Here is a 15,804-nt window from a genome sequence, read left to right as displayed (position 1 = left end):
ATGCAGTCCCTTTTAAACTACCCTTTTTAAGCTATCATAAGCTCATAACATACTGTAGGTAAAAGCTGATGCAACTAACTACTATTCATGGTTGTATCATTCATTATCTCACCACATCTGTGATCAAAAGTAAACCAGAATGTACTTCAAATGCAGTTAACAATCAATACTTTTTATCATCACCATTCCCCATGCTTCTACTTGACAAGCATCACCAGATTCACAAATAGATTTACAACCAAAAGACAATAGAATATAGAAAATAGCCAACCCATCTTGCACACATGAACACTAGAGTTAAATTATCGAGCAACTCATAACTGGGCTACTGACCTCCATTGCATAAAGCTAGTGCAAAACCCAAACTGGTTTGGTAGCAGCACTGATCTTCACCAGGGAAACAGTCTCTGAAATGATTTTAAAGTTCAGCATCTTACTGGCAGTCCTCCACAGTCTTCCCGCAGATCACCATAAATTATTAATAACAACAACAACAACAACAACAACAACAACAACAACAACAAACAACAATAATAATAATAATACTTTATTTGTATAGCACCTTTCATGCAAAGATACAGCCCAACGTGCTTAACAAAGCAAGAAAAACAAAACAAAAAAATAGTTTGATCACAATACAATAAAACATTAACCATTATATGAGTAACGTTTACCTAAATTAAAAGCCAAATTAAAAAATTAGGTCTTTAAATTTCCCTGTAAAAATTCCAAGGGAATATGCTGTTCTACGATCCAGGGGGAGGGTGCTGGAGGGCCCACAGATTAGGGCCATAAAAACAGAAAACAGCCTCTCCAGATTTCTTGTGGGACACTTGTGGGGAGTTCTAAAACAGCAGTGGAAGATCTGAGAGTTCATGTTGGGACATAAAATGAAAGGCAGTTGCTCATATGTGAAGGATTGTATGTGCTGGATTATGTGAGGCTTTGTAGATAAGTAAAAGGACTTTAAAATCAATTGTAAAAGATACAAGTAGCCAGTGCCGGGATGGGAGCAGAAGGATAATGTAATCTCTTTTTTTTGTATTTGTCAAAATCCTGGCTGCAGCATTCTGAATTAATTCTAATTTCTGAGGTGCACCAGCACTCTGTCATTGTGTCGTATTTAAGTTACAGGTTACGAGGCATCCCTGGGACAGGGTTTGTGTGACTCAGGGAGGTTTATATTGGCATGCATTCACCAAATAAAGTGACAAAGTATTGTGGAACACAAGTACACAGAAGTTTTGACCTGTCCTGACAAGACATACTCATTCTTGGCATAGGATTACACACCCTCTGCTGCACCTCTCCTCCCACTGTACTACACCAAGATACCAAACCAGGGCAGTCAAGGAAATAACCCCAATTTGTGTTATACAGATTAAGTAGTTGGAAACTGGCAGTGGCAGTGTAGCAATCTGGGGAGCCAAAGTAATGAAATAGCTGTTTTCCTTGAGTGTTGATGCACATCAATGCAAGGAAATATAACAGTGACCCTCTGTTATAAATTTGTAGTCTCCAAGCTCAAGTCAAGATAACCCATCACTATGACATCATCAGGATTCAATTTTTCTGTTCAATTTTATTTATATAGTGCCAAATCACAACAAAAGTCATCTCAGGGCACTTTTCACATGGAGCAGGTCTAGACCATACTCTTTAATTTACAGAGAGAGAGACCCTACAATTCCCCCATGAGCAAGCACTTGGTGACAGCGGTAAGGAAAAACTCCCTTTTAATGGGAAGAAACCTCATACAGAACCTGGCTCTAGGTAGGCGGCCATCTGCTTTGACCGGTTGAGTTCAGAGAGAGAGAAGAGGGTGGGAGGTGGAGGGTGGCACAGAGAAGCAGAACAGCAACAACAACAACAGACACATGACTAGCAGCATCAAACAGCAACAGCTGGAGAAGGACAGAGGAAGGACGCCAACACTTCAGCATGGTCCATGTGGTTTCCTGGGGATGAGAAAGCACAAAGAACTCCGGGGAAGAAGTCAAGTTAGTAACATGCATTAATGGTAAAAGGATACATACAGATGGAGAAGAGGAGAGAGGAGCTCAGTGCATCAATGGAAGTCCACCGGCAGTCTAGGCCTATAGCAGCATAACTAAGGGCTGGTCCAAGGCGAGCCTGGTCGGCCCTAACTATAAGCTTTATCAAAAAGGAAGGTTTTAAGCCTACTCTTAAACATAGAGAGGGTGTCTGCACCCCGGACCTAATCTGGAAGATGGTTCCAGGAGAGGAGCCTGATAGCTGAAGGCTCTGCCTCCCATTCTACTTTTGGCGACTGTAGCCTGCATTTTGGGAGTGCAGTGCTCTAGTGGGGAAATAGAGTACTATGAGCTCTTTAAGATATAATGGTGCCTGACCGTTAAGGGCTTTGTAGGTGAGGAGGAGGATTTTGAATTCTATTCTTGATTTTACTGGAAGCCAATGCAGCAAAGCTAAGATGGGGGAAATATGATCTCTTTCTCTAGTTTTAGTCAGCACACATGCAGCTGCATTCTGAACCAGCTGGAGAGTCTTTAGAGACTTGTTAGGGCAGCCTGATAATAATGAGTTGCAGTAATCCAGCCTAGAAGTAATAAATGCATGGACTATTTTTTCTGCATCTTGTTGAGACAGGATGTGCCTGATTTTTGCAATATTACGTAAGTGAAAAAAGGCAGTCCTTGAAATTTGTTTTATGTAGGAGTTGAAGGACATATCCTGATCAAAAAGAACTCCCAGATTCCTTGCAGTGCAGCTGGAGGCCAGGGTAATGCCATCTAGATTAGCTAAATCATTAGATAATGTGTTTCTAAGGTGTTTAGGGCCAAGCACAATAACTTCAGTTTTGTCTGAGTTTAGTAACAGAAAATTGCAGGTCATCCAGGTCTTTATGTCCTTAAGGCATGCTTGGAGTCTAGTTAGCTGATTGGTTTCATCAGGCTTCATTGATAAATATCATCTGCATAGCAATTTTGGAGTGTTTACGGATAATATCACCTAAAGGAAGCATATACAAAGTGAATAGTATTGGTCCAAGAACAGAACCTTGTGGAACTCCGTGCAGGTCTCCGTGCAGGTCAAGACTGTACTCTTTAATATACAGAGACCCAACAATTCCCCAACAATTCCCCCATGAGCAAGCACTTGGCGAATGCGGCACTAAGATCTAACAAGACAAGTACAGAGATAAGTCCTTTGTCTGACGCAGTCAGGAGGTCATTTGTGACCTTCACCAGTGCTGTCTCTGTGCTATGATGCGCTCGAAATCCTGACTGAAAATCCTCAAATAAACTATTGTTATCTAGAAAGTTACACAACTGATTGGCAACTGCTTTCTCAAGGATCGTAGAGAGGAAGGGAAGGTTAGATATTGGTCTATAGTTGGCTAAGACGCCTTAGTCGAGAGTAGACTTCTTAAGAACAGGTTTAATTACAGCTACTTTAAAGGACTGTGGTACATAGCCTGTTACTAAAGACAGATTGATTATATTTAGTATGGAAGTGCTAATTAAGGGTAAGACTTCCTTAAGCAGCCTAGTTGGGATGGTGTCTAAGAGACAGGTTGAAGGTTTGGATGAAGAAATTGTTGAAGTTAATTCAGGAAGGTCAACCGGAGAAAAACAGTCCAAATGTATGTCAGGTTTCACGGCTGCCTCTTGGGTTCTTGAGTTTGTGGATAAATCGGTGCCTGTTGAGGGCAGAGACTGTTGAATTTTGTCTCTAATTGTTAAAATTTTATCATTAAAGAAGCTCATAAAGTCATTACTACAGAGAGCCATTGGAATACATGGATTAATAGAGTTATGACTCTTTGTCAGCTTGGCCAAAGTGCTGAAAAGAAGCCTAGGGCTATTTTTATTCTCCTCAATTAATGGAGTAATAGGTATTACAGAGAGCCTTCCTATGTTTTAAGACTATCTTGCCAGACTGAGCGAGATTCTTCCACTTTGGTGGAACGCCAAATCCTTTCCAATTTTTGTGATGTTAGCTTTAATTTGCGGGTTTGGGAGTTATACCATGGAGCTAACCTCTTATGTTTTATTATTTTCCTTTTTAAGGGGGCGCTGGAGTTGAGTGTTATTTGCAATGAGCCTGCAGCACTATCAACAAGATTATCAATTTGGGAGGGACTAAAATTAGCATAGTGTTGGGCCTCAAACCATGAAGTCACACAGAGAGGGCCTACATGTAACCTGTCAGGCCTGACCACGAGGTGCTTGTTCCTTTGTTTCCCCCGAGACAAAGGAATAGGGCCAAAATGCTGCTGACAGACAATGGGAGTCCATTGCAAACTCCATTTCCAAGGATGCTTTGCGATTTTCACACCTCAGCAGGGAACAGTCAACATACAGTCTCATTGGCGGAGACGCTCCTGCACAGCGGAGCGTCCTGATGACGCAGACGTGACATCACCGCCCCTTTAAAAACTGAACGTGCCCTGAAGCACACGCCTTTCCCATGTCACTGAGCTAGGGGTAACTCCTGTTCCTCTGTGAGTCAGCTGACTAAAGGGGGTACCCCACGCACGTGTTTTCCCCTCATCGAAGACTCCCCTCGCCGGATGAGACGAGACTTCACCCGTGTTCACCCGAACACATTCCCGGATCCGAGAGAGACCGCTGCTGCAACCAGCATCCTCAAATTCCCTCGAGAGGGAAGAGAACTTCTTCACTGAGTCGACTCTGCTGTTCTCTCCGCCACGCCGCTGAGAGCCAGCTGCCATGCTTTTCGCCGACCATGCGAGAACGGCCACTGTCTGCATCCGAGCCCAGGACAAAGCCCGACATAAAGACGGACTACACACACACCCTGCTCGCTTTCTGAAGGGACCAAGTAAAAGGCATAAGTCTGAGCAGAGGCAGTGTTAGCTGTGTGTTCCTATCAGCATCAGTTGCTGTTGTTTAGCATTTAGCTTTTAGCTTTGCTATTGTTTGTTGTGCTGTTGACGGACCGCCGAGTCCATTTTTCTCTGTTTACTCTTAGGAGTGTTTTAAGTTTGCTGCCTGTTTAGTTGTGTTTGTGCCATCGTGAGGGAGAAAGTAAGTTGCTTTGTCGGTCAGAAACCAGACAACGTGCGTTACAGACTGTCGGTCGTACACACGCTGTCTGTGGACAAAGGAACCGCTTCTCTTCCTCTCCCGATCGCTTTCTCTCCTTCTTCCCCCTCTTCTGACTAACACATACACGCGCGCGCACACATACACGCATCGACATCTTTTTGCACATCTGATGGTCAGATAATGTCGGACAAAGCTTCGCTTTGTCTTTCCTTATCCGCCATTAGACACGTGTGTTTTTCACAGAAGTGGGTGAGTGCAAGATGCCGACCACCAGACGGCGCCATCTTGCTTCTGTCTAACCAAGACACCGCCATATTTCTGCCATCCGGTTCTAATGCGACGTGACTTCCTCCCATAGTCACGTCCGCGTCGTAGACCGACGACATCAGCACATCAGGCCCCGTCGCCATCTTGACACTCGCACACGCTCGCACATGCACGCACACACACACATGCATTCCCCTGCGTGTGTTCAACCCTTTACATAGCTGTTGTGTTTTGTTTGGTATGATTAGATTTTAGAATAGTTGTTCATTGAATGAAGCATTTGTTAACTTTGTTAATTTTGCTAAGTTTAATAAACACTGTTATATCTTTAAAGAGAAGTTCTTCTGTCATTATTGTGTGTAACATTGTGAAAAGTGGCTGATTGAAGGAGTCAGAGCTCGAATTCACCCTTCTTTGTTCACCCTTGAGTGTTGATATCTCTCAGATATTAACATCCTAGGTGAACTCCCATTTATGAGACTACCTGGTTTGGTTATTGGTCCCGGTTTCCGGGTGGTGCCCCGTATTTGTTAATTCATTTTAATAATTCTATTAATTGTTATAATTAGTTAATTATCTTTGATAATTGATAATTATTGCAAACAATCAACTGTGTTCCTCACAGATCCAACAGTTGATGCCCGAATTATTGATTAAGGTTAACAATATCTGAATTATTGCTAATAATCAAACGCACTACTGCCCGTCCCAACAGTGGCCATAGAATATCTGCTGAGATTGTGTTGTACTCTTTGTCTTGCTTGCCTCACTGTCATTTGTTGAACAAGAACATGGTCTATCACAGTTGCTCGAATTTGATCTGAAATTACTGTTCTTGGTCTTGCCCTTCCTTGTCCTCATCTTCTTTCTCCTTGTCCACCACCTCTTACACACACTCTTTCTCCTCTGCCTCTCAGATTGTTTCCATCCATTGTTGGTATCAACCTTCAACTCACCTGTGCCGCCTGTGCATTCTGAACCAACTTATATTGGTTTCATGACATCATTAGCAATAAGTGTGAACAATTTAGAGTTGTAGTGTCTAAGCTATGATTCATTTATCATGATATCATTTGTGCTGTAACTGTGGACATCTGCCACCTGTGGTTACCATTATGCATCAGAAGTGTCACAATGTAAAATGTGTTTTAGTGAGTGAGAATTTTTTTAGAGTTTTGCAAAAACAGTAAATGAGATCTGCAAATTGTTTCATACTAGGTGAAAGGTTTTGCCAAAAGATTGATCGATTCAATAAATGAGTTCAGGCCACTGAGCATTTGGTTTGAAGAATGGGGTTTTGTGTTATAGCAGTTCAGAAAAACTGAAAAATTAGTAAAGCAATTTGAATATGTTCAACAGCAGAACAATGGTGCTTTAAGAAAATACAACCTGCACCATCGTTCTTTTGGTGGTTTCTATAATATTTTGTATAGTTGCCTAGTTGGTATATGTGTGGGGATGAGTGTGATTGACGAAATGAGTAAGACAGCCTGCCTTCATCATTAGCATGATCAAAATACAGAAGTTCAGGTGCAGTTTTCAAACACCTGCAGCCATTTACAGTTATTGCTGCTTTCTCATCTGCAGGAAACCCCATAAACCGTGCCGGTGTGGGGATGTCCTCCTTTTGTCCTCCTTCTGTCCTTCTCCAGCTGTTCCTGCTGTTGTTGCTGTTTGTTGTTGCTAGTCATGTATCTATAGTTATTGTTGTTGTTGTTGTTGTTGCTGTTGTTGTTCTGCTTCTCTGTGTCCCAAACCCCCCACCCCCTTCTCTCTCTCTCAATCCAACCGGTCAAAGCAGATGGCTGCCCACCTAGAGCCGGGTTCTGCTTGAGGTTTCTTCCCATTAAAAGGGAGTTTTTCCTTACCGCTGTCGCCAAGTGCTTGTTCATGGGGGAATTGTTGGGTCTCTCTCTCTGTAAATTAAAGAGTATGGTCTAGACCTGCTCTGTGTGAAAAGTGCCCTGAGATGACTTTTGTTGTGATTTGGCGCTATATAAATAAAATTGAATTGAATTGTTAACCGAAAAAGATGCAAAACAACTGCAATTAATATAGACATATCTGTCTCCAAATGCTAACTCTATCTCTAAATTCCATTTCATGTGAGCTGAATGAGATGAACAGGCAGGTCTGGATGAATGCTGAAGCTGTTAAAAAGCCTTTAGAAACCTTTTTCTCCTGTGAGGGTGTGGTACATCACCTTATACACACACACACACACACACACATACACACACACACACACACACACTCTCTCTTGTTTCAGTGATGGAAGGTAGGAAGCCATCATTGATGACTCTCTAAATGCTGATCATTAGAGTTCCCATAATATAGTTTGATGCAGACAGTAATTGATAGCAGCTGACATGATGTGGATTGTGTAAGATGTAATGGAATATAACTTTTTAGAGTGAGAGTTTTAGAGTCATCTGTCTTAGATTTACTCTTTCTCTCTCTGACCGCCATCAGCTCCTCTTTCTCTCTCTCTCTTTTTCAGTCTTTTGTTAGGTAAATGAGGAGAGGTTGACCCCATTCTCATTTTGCAGCCACCTGCTGGCTGATGGAAGACAGAAAGAAATGACGGGCTGAATGAATGAATGAGACAGAGGGAGAGAGCCAATGAATAGTTTTTTTTTCTACTCAACAATGCCTGACTTCTGAATTTGCAGTGTATGACATTTTTGGTGGTACCTTTGGTTGTAATGTGTCTGGTATTTGTGTGTGCGCTAATATTGCAATTTTCTCTGTATTCTTTGGTTTGAATACTGGTTGCCAGTTCATTGCCAGTTTCTATTCCTATCCTCTCATGGAGACCGAACTTAACTCCACACAATCCTCGTTGACTCATACAGTTGTAAATCTTTCCCTTTGCAACCAGAAATTTGCACTTGAACAGCAGTTTCATTTTGACATGATAGGCTGATGGTAATTTGCTGTTTCACCACGTGCCTTCAGAACAGCTTCAGGTCTCCTTGTCATATATTCTTTAAGGAACTCTACTGGGGGGATGAACAGCATTCCTCTAAAACATATTCCCTCACTTTCTGTTTTGATGATGGTGGCTCAGAGTGCTGGCTACATGGCAAGATGTACCAGCAGTGTCTTGATGTATCTGTTTGTATCAGGATACATGTAAACTGTCCTATTTTCCAACCCAACTCTCCACAAAAGCAGCCATTTTATCACATTTATCAAATCAACACATGCCAGCTATCATACCTTTACTACTTCTGTCTATATTGTGTTTGGTGGGCATGTGATATGCCTGTATATGTTGTACTTAACACCCACTCCAAAATCTCCCATAGGTGTTTAACTGGGCTGAGACATGGTGATTGCAAAAGGCTATAGCATATGTTTGACATAATTTTCAGTGAGCCCTTGTGCCCTATATGGAAGCATACTCTTTCCACAGGTTTTCCCTTCCTTTTGCCACCCATCTGCAGGTCTTAACTGCCATTCCTCATGTCTGTTCATTTTCTCATATCTCAAATCCTCTTTTATTTACTTTTCATTGGTTCAACACCTGAATGCACTTCATGGACATTGATCTTGACCCGATGTGATGGACATGAAGCAATAGTTAGATGCTGTTCCCAAAAGGGAACTCCTTTCGCCATCCTCCATATGGTCAAAATGGGAGACACTGGTGAACCCATGGGGCAACCACTTTTCTGTCATTGTTATTGAAGTAGTTGATGTTTAAGCCAAGCCAAGCATGATTATCTCAGAAATCAAGTCTTTCTCTCTCGACCTGATCTTGTGAAGGCCATACATGCCTTTATATCATTTTGGTTGGACTATTGTAATTCATTGTATTCAGGGTTAAGCCGAAAAACAATCTCACGCCTTCAGCTAGTGCAAAACGGAGCTGTGCGGCTTTTATCAAATACAAGAGGACAAGATCATATCACTCCTGTTTTAACCTTTCTTCACTGGTTACCAGCCAATTTTATAATTAGGGCCCGAACCTAAAGGGCGAAGGCCATCTTGTGTTTTGTGTGTTTGTTTGTTTCTTTCTTTCTTTCGTTCTTTATTATTCTGCTACTTAAACCCTAAATTTGACTCCCTAAACATGCTCAGAAACTCACCAAATTTGGCACACACATCAGGTGCGGTAAAAAATTTGATAAAATGTAAAAAATTAACCCCCAAAGTGACAAATGTGCTCTCTAGTGCCACCTATGTAACTAAAATGGACGCCACAGCCCGTAGGAATGTCATAGAGAGATCAAACTAAAACTCAATTATTCATCTCATCAAGACCTACAAATCATACACTGACACCCCTGACCTAAATCCAACAGGAAGTCTGCAATTAGCCTGTCAATGTAAGACTTTGCCTCAATTTTGGCCTCTGAACAAACACTATCTCCTCAGAGGGCGTTAATGGTATCAGCTTCAAATTTTAATACATGACTTATGACACTGTGCTGAAAAAAGCTGTTAAAAACTTGAGCGGTTTGGATTTTATAAGCCCTGAAAGTTGCAGTGCCACATTACATCACATGTACCCCTTTCAATGTAAATGAATGGAGGAGGCATGGACTTTGTGTCAAACAAAGGCTTCTGACATCTACAATATAAGTCTGACCACTTTCAAACCTGTATCAATGGATTCCCCACGAAATTTCCTACCAAAAAATGTGATTTTTAGTGTAAGATTTGGCCAAAGTCATGGGATTTATGAGGAGATTTCACAAGAGGAGTGACATTCTCCTCTCCAACTGAGAGGGAGAGAGAGAAAATAGGAGGAGGGGTGGGTGTGGAGGTTGAATGGAGCTCATTTTTGTAGGATACAGCAGAAAGGTCTATATACATACAGTACATTATATACAAACTTTGTATGAAGTTTGGTGTTATTATCATTTATTTTACAATAATTATAGGTCTTATATGTATAATTCAGTAGTGGGGATGACCTATGAGGGGAAGGGAAAAAATGGAGTGAGAGTGACAGTTTAGTGATAAAGTGCTGCAGAAAAATAAAATCAAAACTAAAATTTTTAGCTCTGTACTGCAGTTTTTCCTTTATTATGGCCCAAGCACCTAGTTCACTCACACTCTCCATTCAAATATATTATTTTTCTGTGTCCAGCTGCAGTTACTTATTGTCTCTACACACCTGACAGTACACATTTCAATCAAACTTTGACCAGGTCATGTGGGTTAAAAGTCTTTACTTTTCTAAAATTAGACTTGATGAAAATTAGGTAATTAATTTGTTTTACACACAAACTCATCAAGAGTTTTCAATTTACTAATTGAAATGCAAGTGAATGGGCCCAAAACTTGCATCATTTTGATGACACAGGTGTGAGCAAGACAGCCATGTCTCACCCTGCAGAAAATTCTCATCCTCACACCGTTGAGATTTGATGTTTTGGCATGACAGAGGAAGTTGCTATAACTTTATTGTAAATGGTCCAGTCTGCACCAAACCTCTCCCGGCCTGAACACGTCTACATGACATTATTCCATCAGTGATGCAAACCGGCTGAATAGCGCCTCCTTCGAAATTTCAGCAAAGCAGCCCCAGCAGCGGCCAAAACAGTGGACAAAGGAAGTGATGTGTATCTTCTTGCACTGTCTGAAAACAGCCTGGGTCTGACGACATCTACATGCCCATAACAGAAGCCCTACACTGCGGCCTGACGTGAACAGAGTCGCGAGGGCCCATTCAACGCTGCTTGCAGCTTTAATTGATTTTAAGATTTTACTGATTACCTTTAAAGCACTTCATGGATTAGTGCCCAGCTACATTGCTGAGTTATTACTCCCTACAAGCCAGAGCACAGCCTCAGATCTTCAGGCAGGGTTCTTCTGGCTGTTCCTAAGTCATGGCTCAAGACTAAAGGTGACCGGGCTTTTGCATTCAAGGCCCCTCAACTCTGGCACTGCCTGCCTGAAAATCTGAGGCTGCAGAATCAGTGACATCTTTTAAATCGCTTCTCAAAAATGTTTATTTAATTGATACCACAGTGCTTTATTTCCAACATGTCTTATCTGTTTTATTCCTACTGTTGTTATTGTTTTTATTTTATGATCATTATTTTTAATCTTACACCGGGGGTATTTTATTCAGTTGTATTTGATTTTATTTACTGCTTAATTGTAGTACATGTTTTAACCATGAAAGCACTTTCCAATCTCACTTCTATTTTGAAAAGTGATATATAAATAAAGTTTATTATTATTATTATTATTATTTCTATTATTATTATTGTATTCTATGGTCCTCACTATCTCAGTGGTCAGTATACATATGTGAAAGGAAAAGAACACCTTATTTTCATCTATGTCTAGTTTTACCTTTTAAACCTGGAGTCCCTGGAGTTTTGGATGTGGTTTGAAATGTTGTCAATAAAAGGAGCTAAAATAGTTTTTAGGTGATTTTGGCAATGGTGTATGCCAGGTATGATGCTGCTAATGATAGGCCCGAGTGAGGATCCCTTCTTGTGTATCTTAGGGAGTCTGTATCAGCATGGGTAGACTTCCCTGGGATAGATGCATTTTCTCCATCTGCTGTTACCATCCATCCATATATTTTCTCTACCTGCTTTATCCTGTGTATGTTCACATAGGACTGGAGCTTGTCCAAAAGCACAGTGAGAGGCAAGCTGCAAGCTGGACAGACTGCCAGTCTATCAATTTGACAAACATGAGCAGTAAACCAATAACACTTACTGTCTATGCCTATGGGCAATTAAGGGTGCTTTTACACCTCATTGGTGCGGTACACATTGGTTCAGCCTGTCGAGGCTAGTGTGAACATTGTCATTCCTCATTAAAAAGTGAGTGTAACATAGCGACCACACAGCAACACCCCACCCCATTCTATTTAGATGCATGACAGCTTGTTTTCATCCTATGTTTTCATACTTTTTATGTATCATTATTTGTGACATATAGTCCTCATGATAAAACACATTCAAAAACAAAAGCAGAAACATCAAAGAAATACACTCTGAATCGAAAACATTGCAGCAGTGCAGGTGGTGACTGACATGTTTTCCTTTCTGGGCTGACAAGGGGAATGTGCTCGCTGCTGTGATCAATGCACACGACAAACTTGTATATATGACCTGATTCAGCTCCTTTGCTGATGATACCAGCTCTCGTCACCAGCCCTCGTTCTCCTGTTCATGCTGAAGTGCTACCCATGTGCCAAAGAATACCAAAAAAAACGCTTGGGGGCTTCGGGGCTACCAGAGTATGACAGTACATTTAGTGCTTGTTAGCCTGCGGATACTATTACTGGCTGCCTGCTGAGTTTATTTCTGCGTCACTGTTACTGTAAGAAGTGAGTTTTTGTGGATTGACTGTAAAAGTAATATATGGGCAGCATCAAGTCAATTATCACAAGTGACTAGCTTGTACTAGCATGCTACTGATTAGCTCGCTAGCCACAGTATCTCACTAGTCTGCCCTGCAAGTAGTACCTACCTGTCCAAAATTAACTTTTGAAAGTTTGATGAAAAAATATCCTCCAGCCAAGCATATTTTTTAGCAGCCAAAATAATAAGTTGCCTTTTTGTGTCACATATACATTAATTTCAGTATGTTTCATTGAGATAATAAGGTATTATGCTGAACACAAACTTAAAGAAGAGGCCAGAGCAAAATTTCCATAAAATCAGTAAACATGCATTATCAAAGCATGTTAGTACAGTCCAATATTTTATGTTCACCAATGTGGTACACAATGTTGTATGAAGAGATTTTGTTTTTGGTATAAAGTAAAAAGATGTCAGACAGTTTTTTATGTCTTACAGGTGAATCAGGGAAGTTAGCCAACAAAAACAAACATCTGCAGGGATTAAAGTTCTCCATTGCTACAACTGATTTACATCATTTGGGCTAAAGAGAGAGAGAGAGAGGTAACTTCCCATTCATTCTCTATCTTGTTTGTGGACTTCAATGGTGTGGTGTGGACAACATGTGTGTGCATGACACAGACCAGAGCGGAATATCAAAACACAGAGCATCGCTTAACTTTAGCTCAACTTTAGAATAGTTCCAAGTAACAGATCAAACATTTGAATTCCACATGATGGAATAACAACGGTGAGATTCATATTATTGTTGTTGAATGTTGAATCAGTGAAAATGAGTTAGATGCACATAAAAATCACATACAGTTGAAGTCGGAAGTTTACATACACTTTAACCAAATACATTGAAACTAAATTTTTCACTGACCTTTGAACCTTTGATCATAGTTAACATTCCCTGTCTTAGGTCAGTTACGATCACTGCTTTATTTTAAGAATGTGAAATGTCAGAATAATAGTAGAGAGAAATTATTTCAGCTTTTATTTCTTTCATCACATCCCCTTTAGGATCAGGTGTTCACATACACTTAGTATTTGGTAGCATTGCCTTTAAACTTGTTCAACTTGGGTCAAACATTTTGGGTAGCCTTCCACAAGCTTCTTACAATAACTTGCTGGAATTTTGGCCCATTCCTCCTGACAGAACTGGTGTAACTGAGTCAGATTTGTAGGCTTCCTTGCACGCACACGCTTTTTCAGTTCTGCCCACAAATTTTCTATTGGATTGAGGTCAAGGCTTTGTGATGGCCACTTCAGTATCTTGACTTTGTTGTCATTAAGCCCTTTTGCCACAACTTTGGAAGTGTGCTTGGGGTCATTGTCCATTTGGAAGACCCATTTGCAACCAAGCTTTAACTTCCTGGCTGATGTCCTGAGATGTTGCGTCAATATATCCATTCAATTGTCCTTCCTCATGATGCCATCTGTTTTGTGAAGTGCACCAGTCCCTCCTACAGCAAGCCACCCCTACAACATGATGCTGCCACTCTCGTGCCTCAATGGCTGGGATGATGTTCTTTGGCTTGTGAGCGTCCCTCTTTTTCCTCCAAACATAAAGATGGTCATTATGGCCAAACTTCATGTTTTGGTTCATCAGACCAGAGGACATTTCTCCAAAAAGTAAGATCTTTGTCCCCATGTGCAGTTGCACACTGTAGTCTGGATTCTTTTATGGCAGTTTTGAAGCAGCGGCTTCTTCCTTGCTGTGCGGTTTTTCAGGTTATATAGGATATAGGACTTGTTTTTACTGTGGATATGGATACTTTTGTTCCTGTTTCCTCCATCATCTTCACAAGGTCCTTTGCTGCTGTTCTGGGATTGATTTGCACTTTTCACACCAAAGTATGTTCATCTTTAGGAGACAGAACACATCTCCTTCCTAAGCGGTATGATGGTCCCATGGTGTTTATACTTGCGTACTATTGTTTGTACAGATAAACGTGGTACCCTCAGGCATGGTACCTTCAGGAAATTGCTCTCAAGGATGAACCAGATTTGTGGAGGTCCCCCATTTTTTTTCTGAGGTCTAGAATATCAAGAAAAGAGGCACTGAGTTTGAAGGTAGGCCTTAAAATACATCCACACACAATTAGCCTCAGAAGCTTCTAAAGTCATGACACAATTTTTTCCTAGCTGTTTAAAGGCACAGTCAACTTGTATATGTAATGTGCTTGTTTATGTAGTGCATGTAAACTTCTGACCCACTGGAACTGTGATATAGTAAATTACAAGTGAAATAATGTATCTGCAAACAATTGTTTATTGAAAAAATTACTTGTGTCATGCACAAAGTAACCAACTAGCCAAAGCTATAGTTTAACATGAAATCTGTCGAGTGGTTAAAGAATGATTTTAATGATTTCAACCTAAGTGTATGTAAACTTCCGACTTCAACTGTACGTGTATCTACGCTGTTTAGGGACAAACGTGTAATTTCCTCTGAGCCATCATGCCAGATATTTTATAACATGACTACTTTGGTACAAACCAGTGTGGTGGATAGCCTTCAGAGATTTACTCGCCAAATGGAAAGTCTACCCGCAGTTGGTGCTTGGCAGGTGTTAATTTTGGACCCTGCCTCCACACCATATTTTAATGTATTTTGCATTAGCGAAAGTTCAGTCAGGAAGACTATCTTTTGCATGCTCAGGTTGTTAGTATTATTTCTCAAACCATCTGTCATTCCCATCCCTAATGCATGCTCACTTATAAATCCTTGCTGTCATTCCACTGGGTGTCAATTAAGACATCAGCTTTTCACATCAGCTGATCACATCTAACCAATAGCACGGTGACACACCTTTATTTGTCAGCCTATCATATTGCAGCTGTCTTTAAAAATAATAAATTTCCTTCTCTGCCTTAGTTCTTTCATGCTGCCATTTTGTGCACCCCACCACCTCCCCATCAGTGCCCAGTCTTCGCAGATTCGTCAGTGCATCGCCTCATCAACCTCATCAGCCCCAGCAGAAGTCATCAGCCACCACCACCACCAGTGTCTGGACTCCATGGGGGGATCTATCTTGCTGCTGCTCAGGACTGACGTTCTACGATTCAAAATCTCCCTGTAGAGTCTAAGTGCCAAAGACTTTTGTCAACACTTAATCAGCAATATCATCTGTATAATAAACAATTATTTTTCTTTA

At 41.0% G+C, this 15,804-nt stretch overlaps 2 long non-coding RNA genes across 2 annotated transcripts in view; one reads left to right on the top strand and one right to left on the bottom strand.

The window, feature by feature from the left end:
- Nucleotides 1-5,103, bottom strand: part of LOC122986460 — a 21,000-nt gene extending 15,897 nt beyond the window's left edge. Inside the window, exon 1 of the long non-coding RNA XR_006404304.1 lies at nucleotides 5,094-5,103. This is a non-coding gene — a long non-coding RNA (uncharacterized LOC122986460). The remainder of the gene's footprint in view (nucleotides 1-5,093) is intronic.
- The window catches only part of LOC122986458, an 18,942-nt gene extending 3,138 nt beyond the window's left edge, over nucleotides 1-15,804 (top strand). The window contains exons 3-4 of the long non-coding RNA XR_006404303.1: nucleotides 13,100-13,204; nucleotides 15,525-15,804. This is a non-coding gene — a long non-coding RNA (uncharacterized LOC122986458). The remainder of the gene's footprint in view (nucleotides 1-13,099; nucleotides 13,205-15,524) is intronic.

The sequence above is a fragment of the Thunnus albacares genome, chromosome 7 (genome assembly GCF_914725855.1).
Source record: "Thunnus albacares chromosome 7, fThuAlb1.1, whole genome shotgun sequence".
Taxonomy (NCBI): domain Eukaryota; kingdom Metazoa; phylum Chordata; class Actinopteri; order Scombriformes; family Scombridae; genus Thunnus; species Thunnus albacares.
Note: the sequence above shows the minus strand (reverse complement) of the source record. Positions and strands in the feature narration are given on the sequence as shown.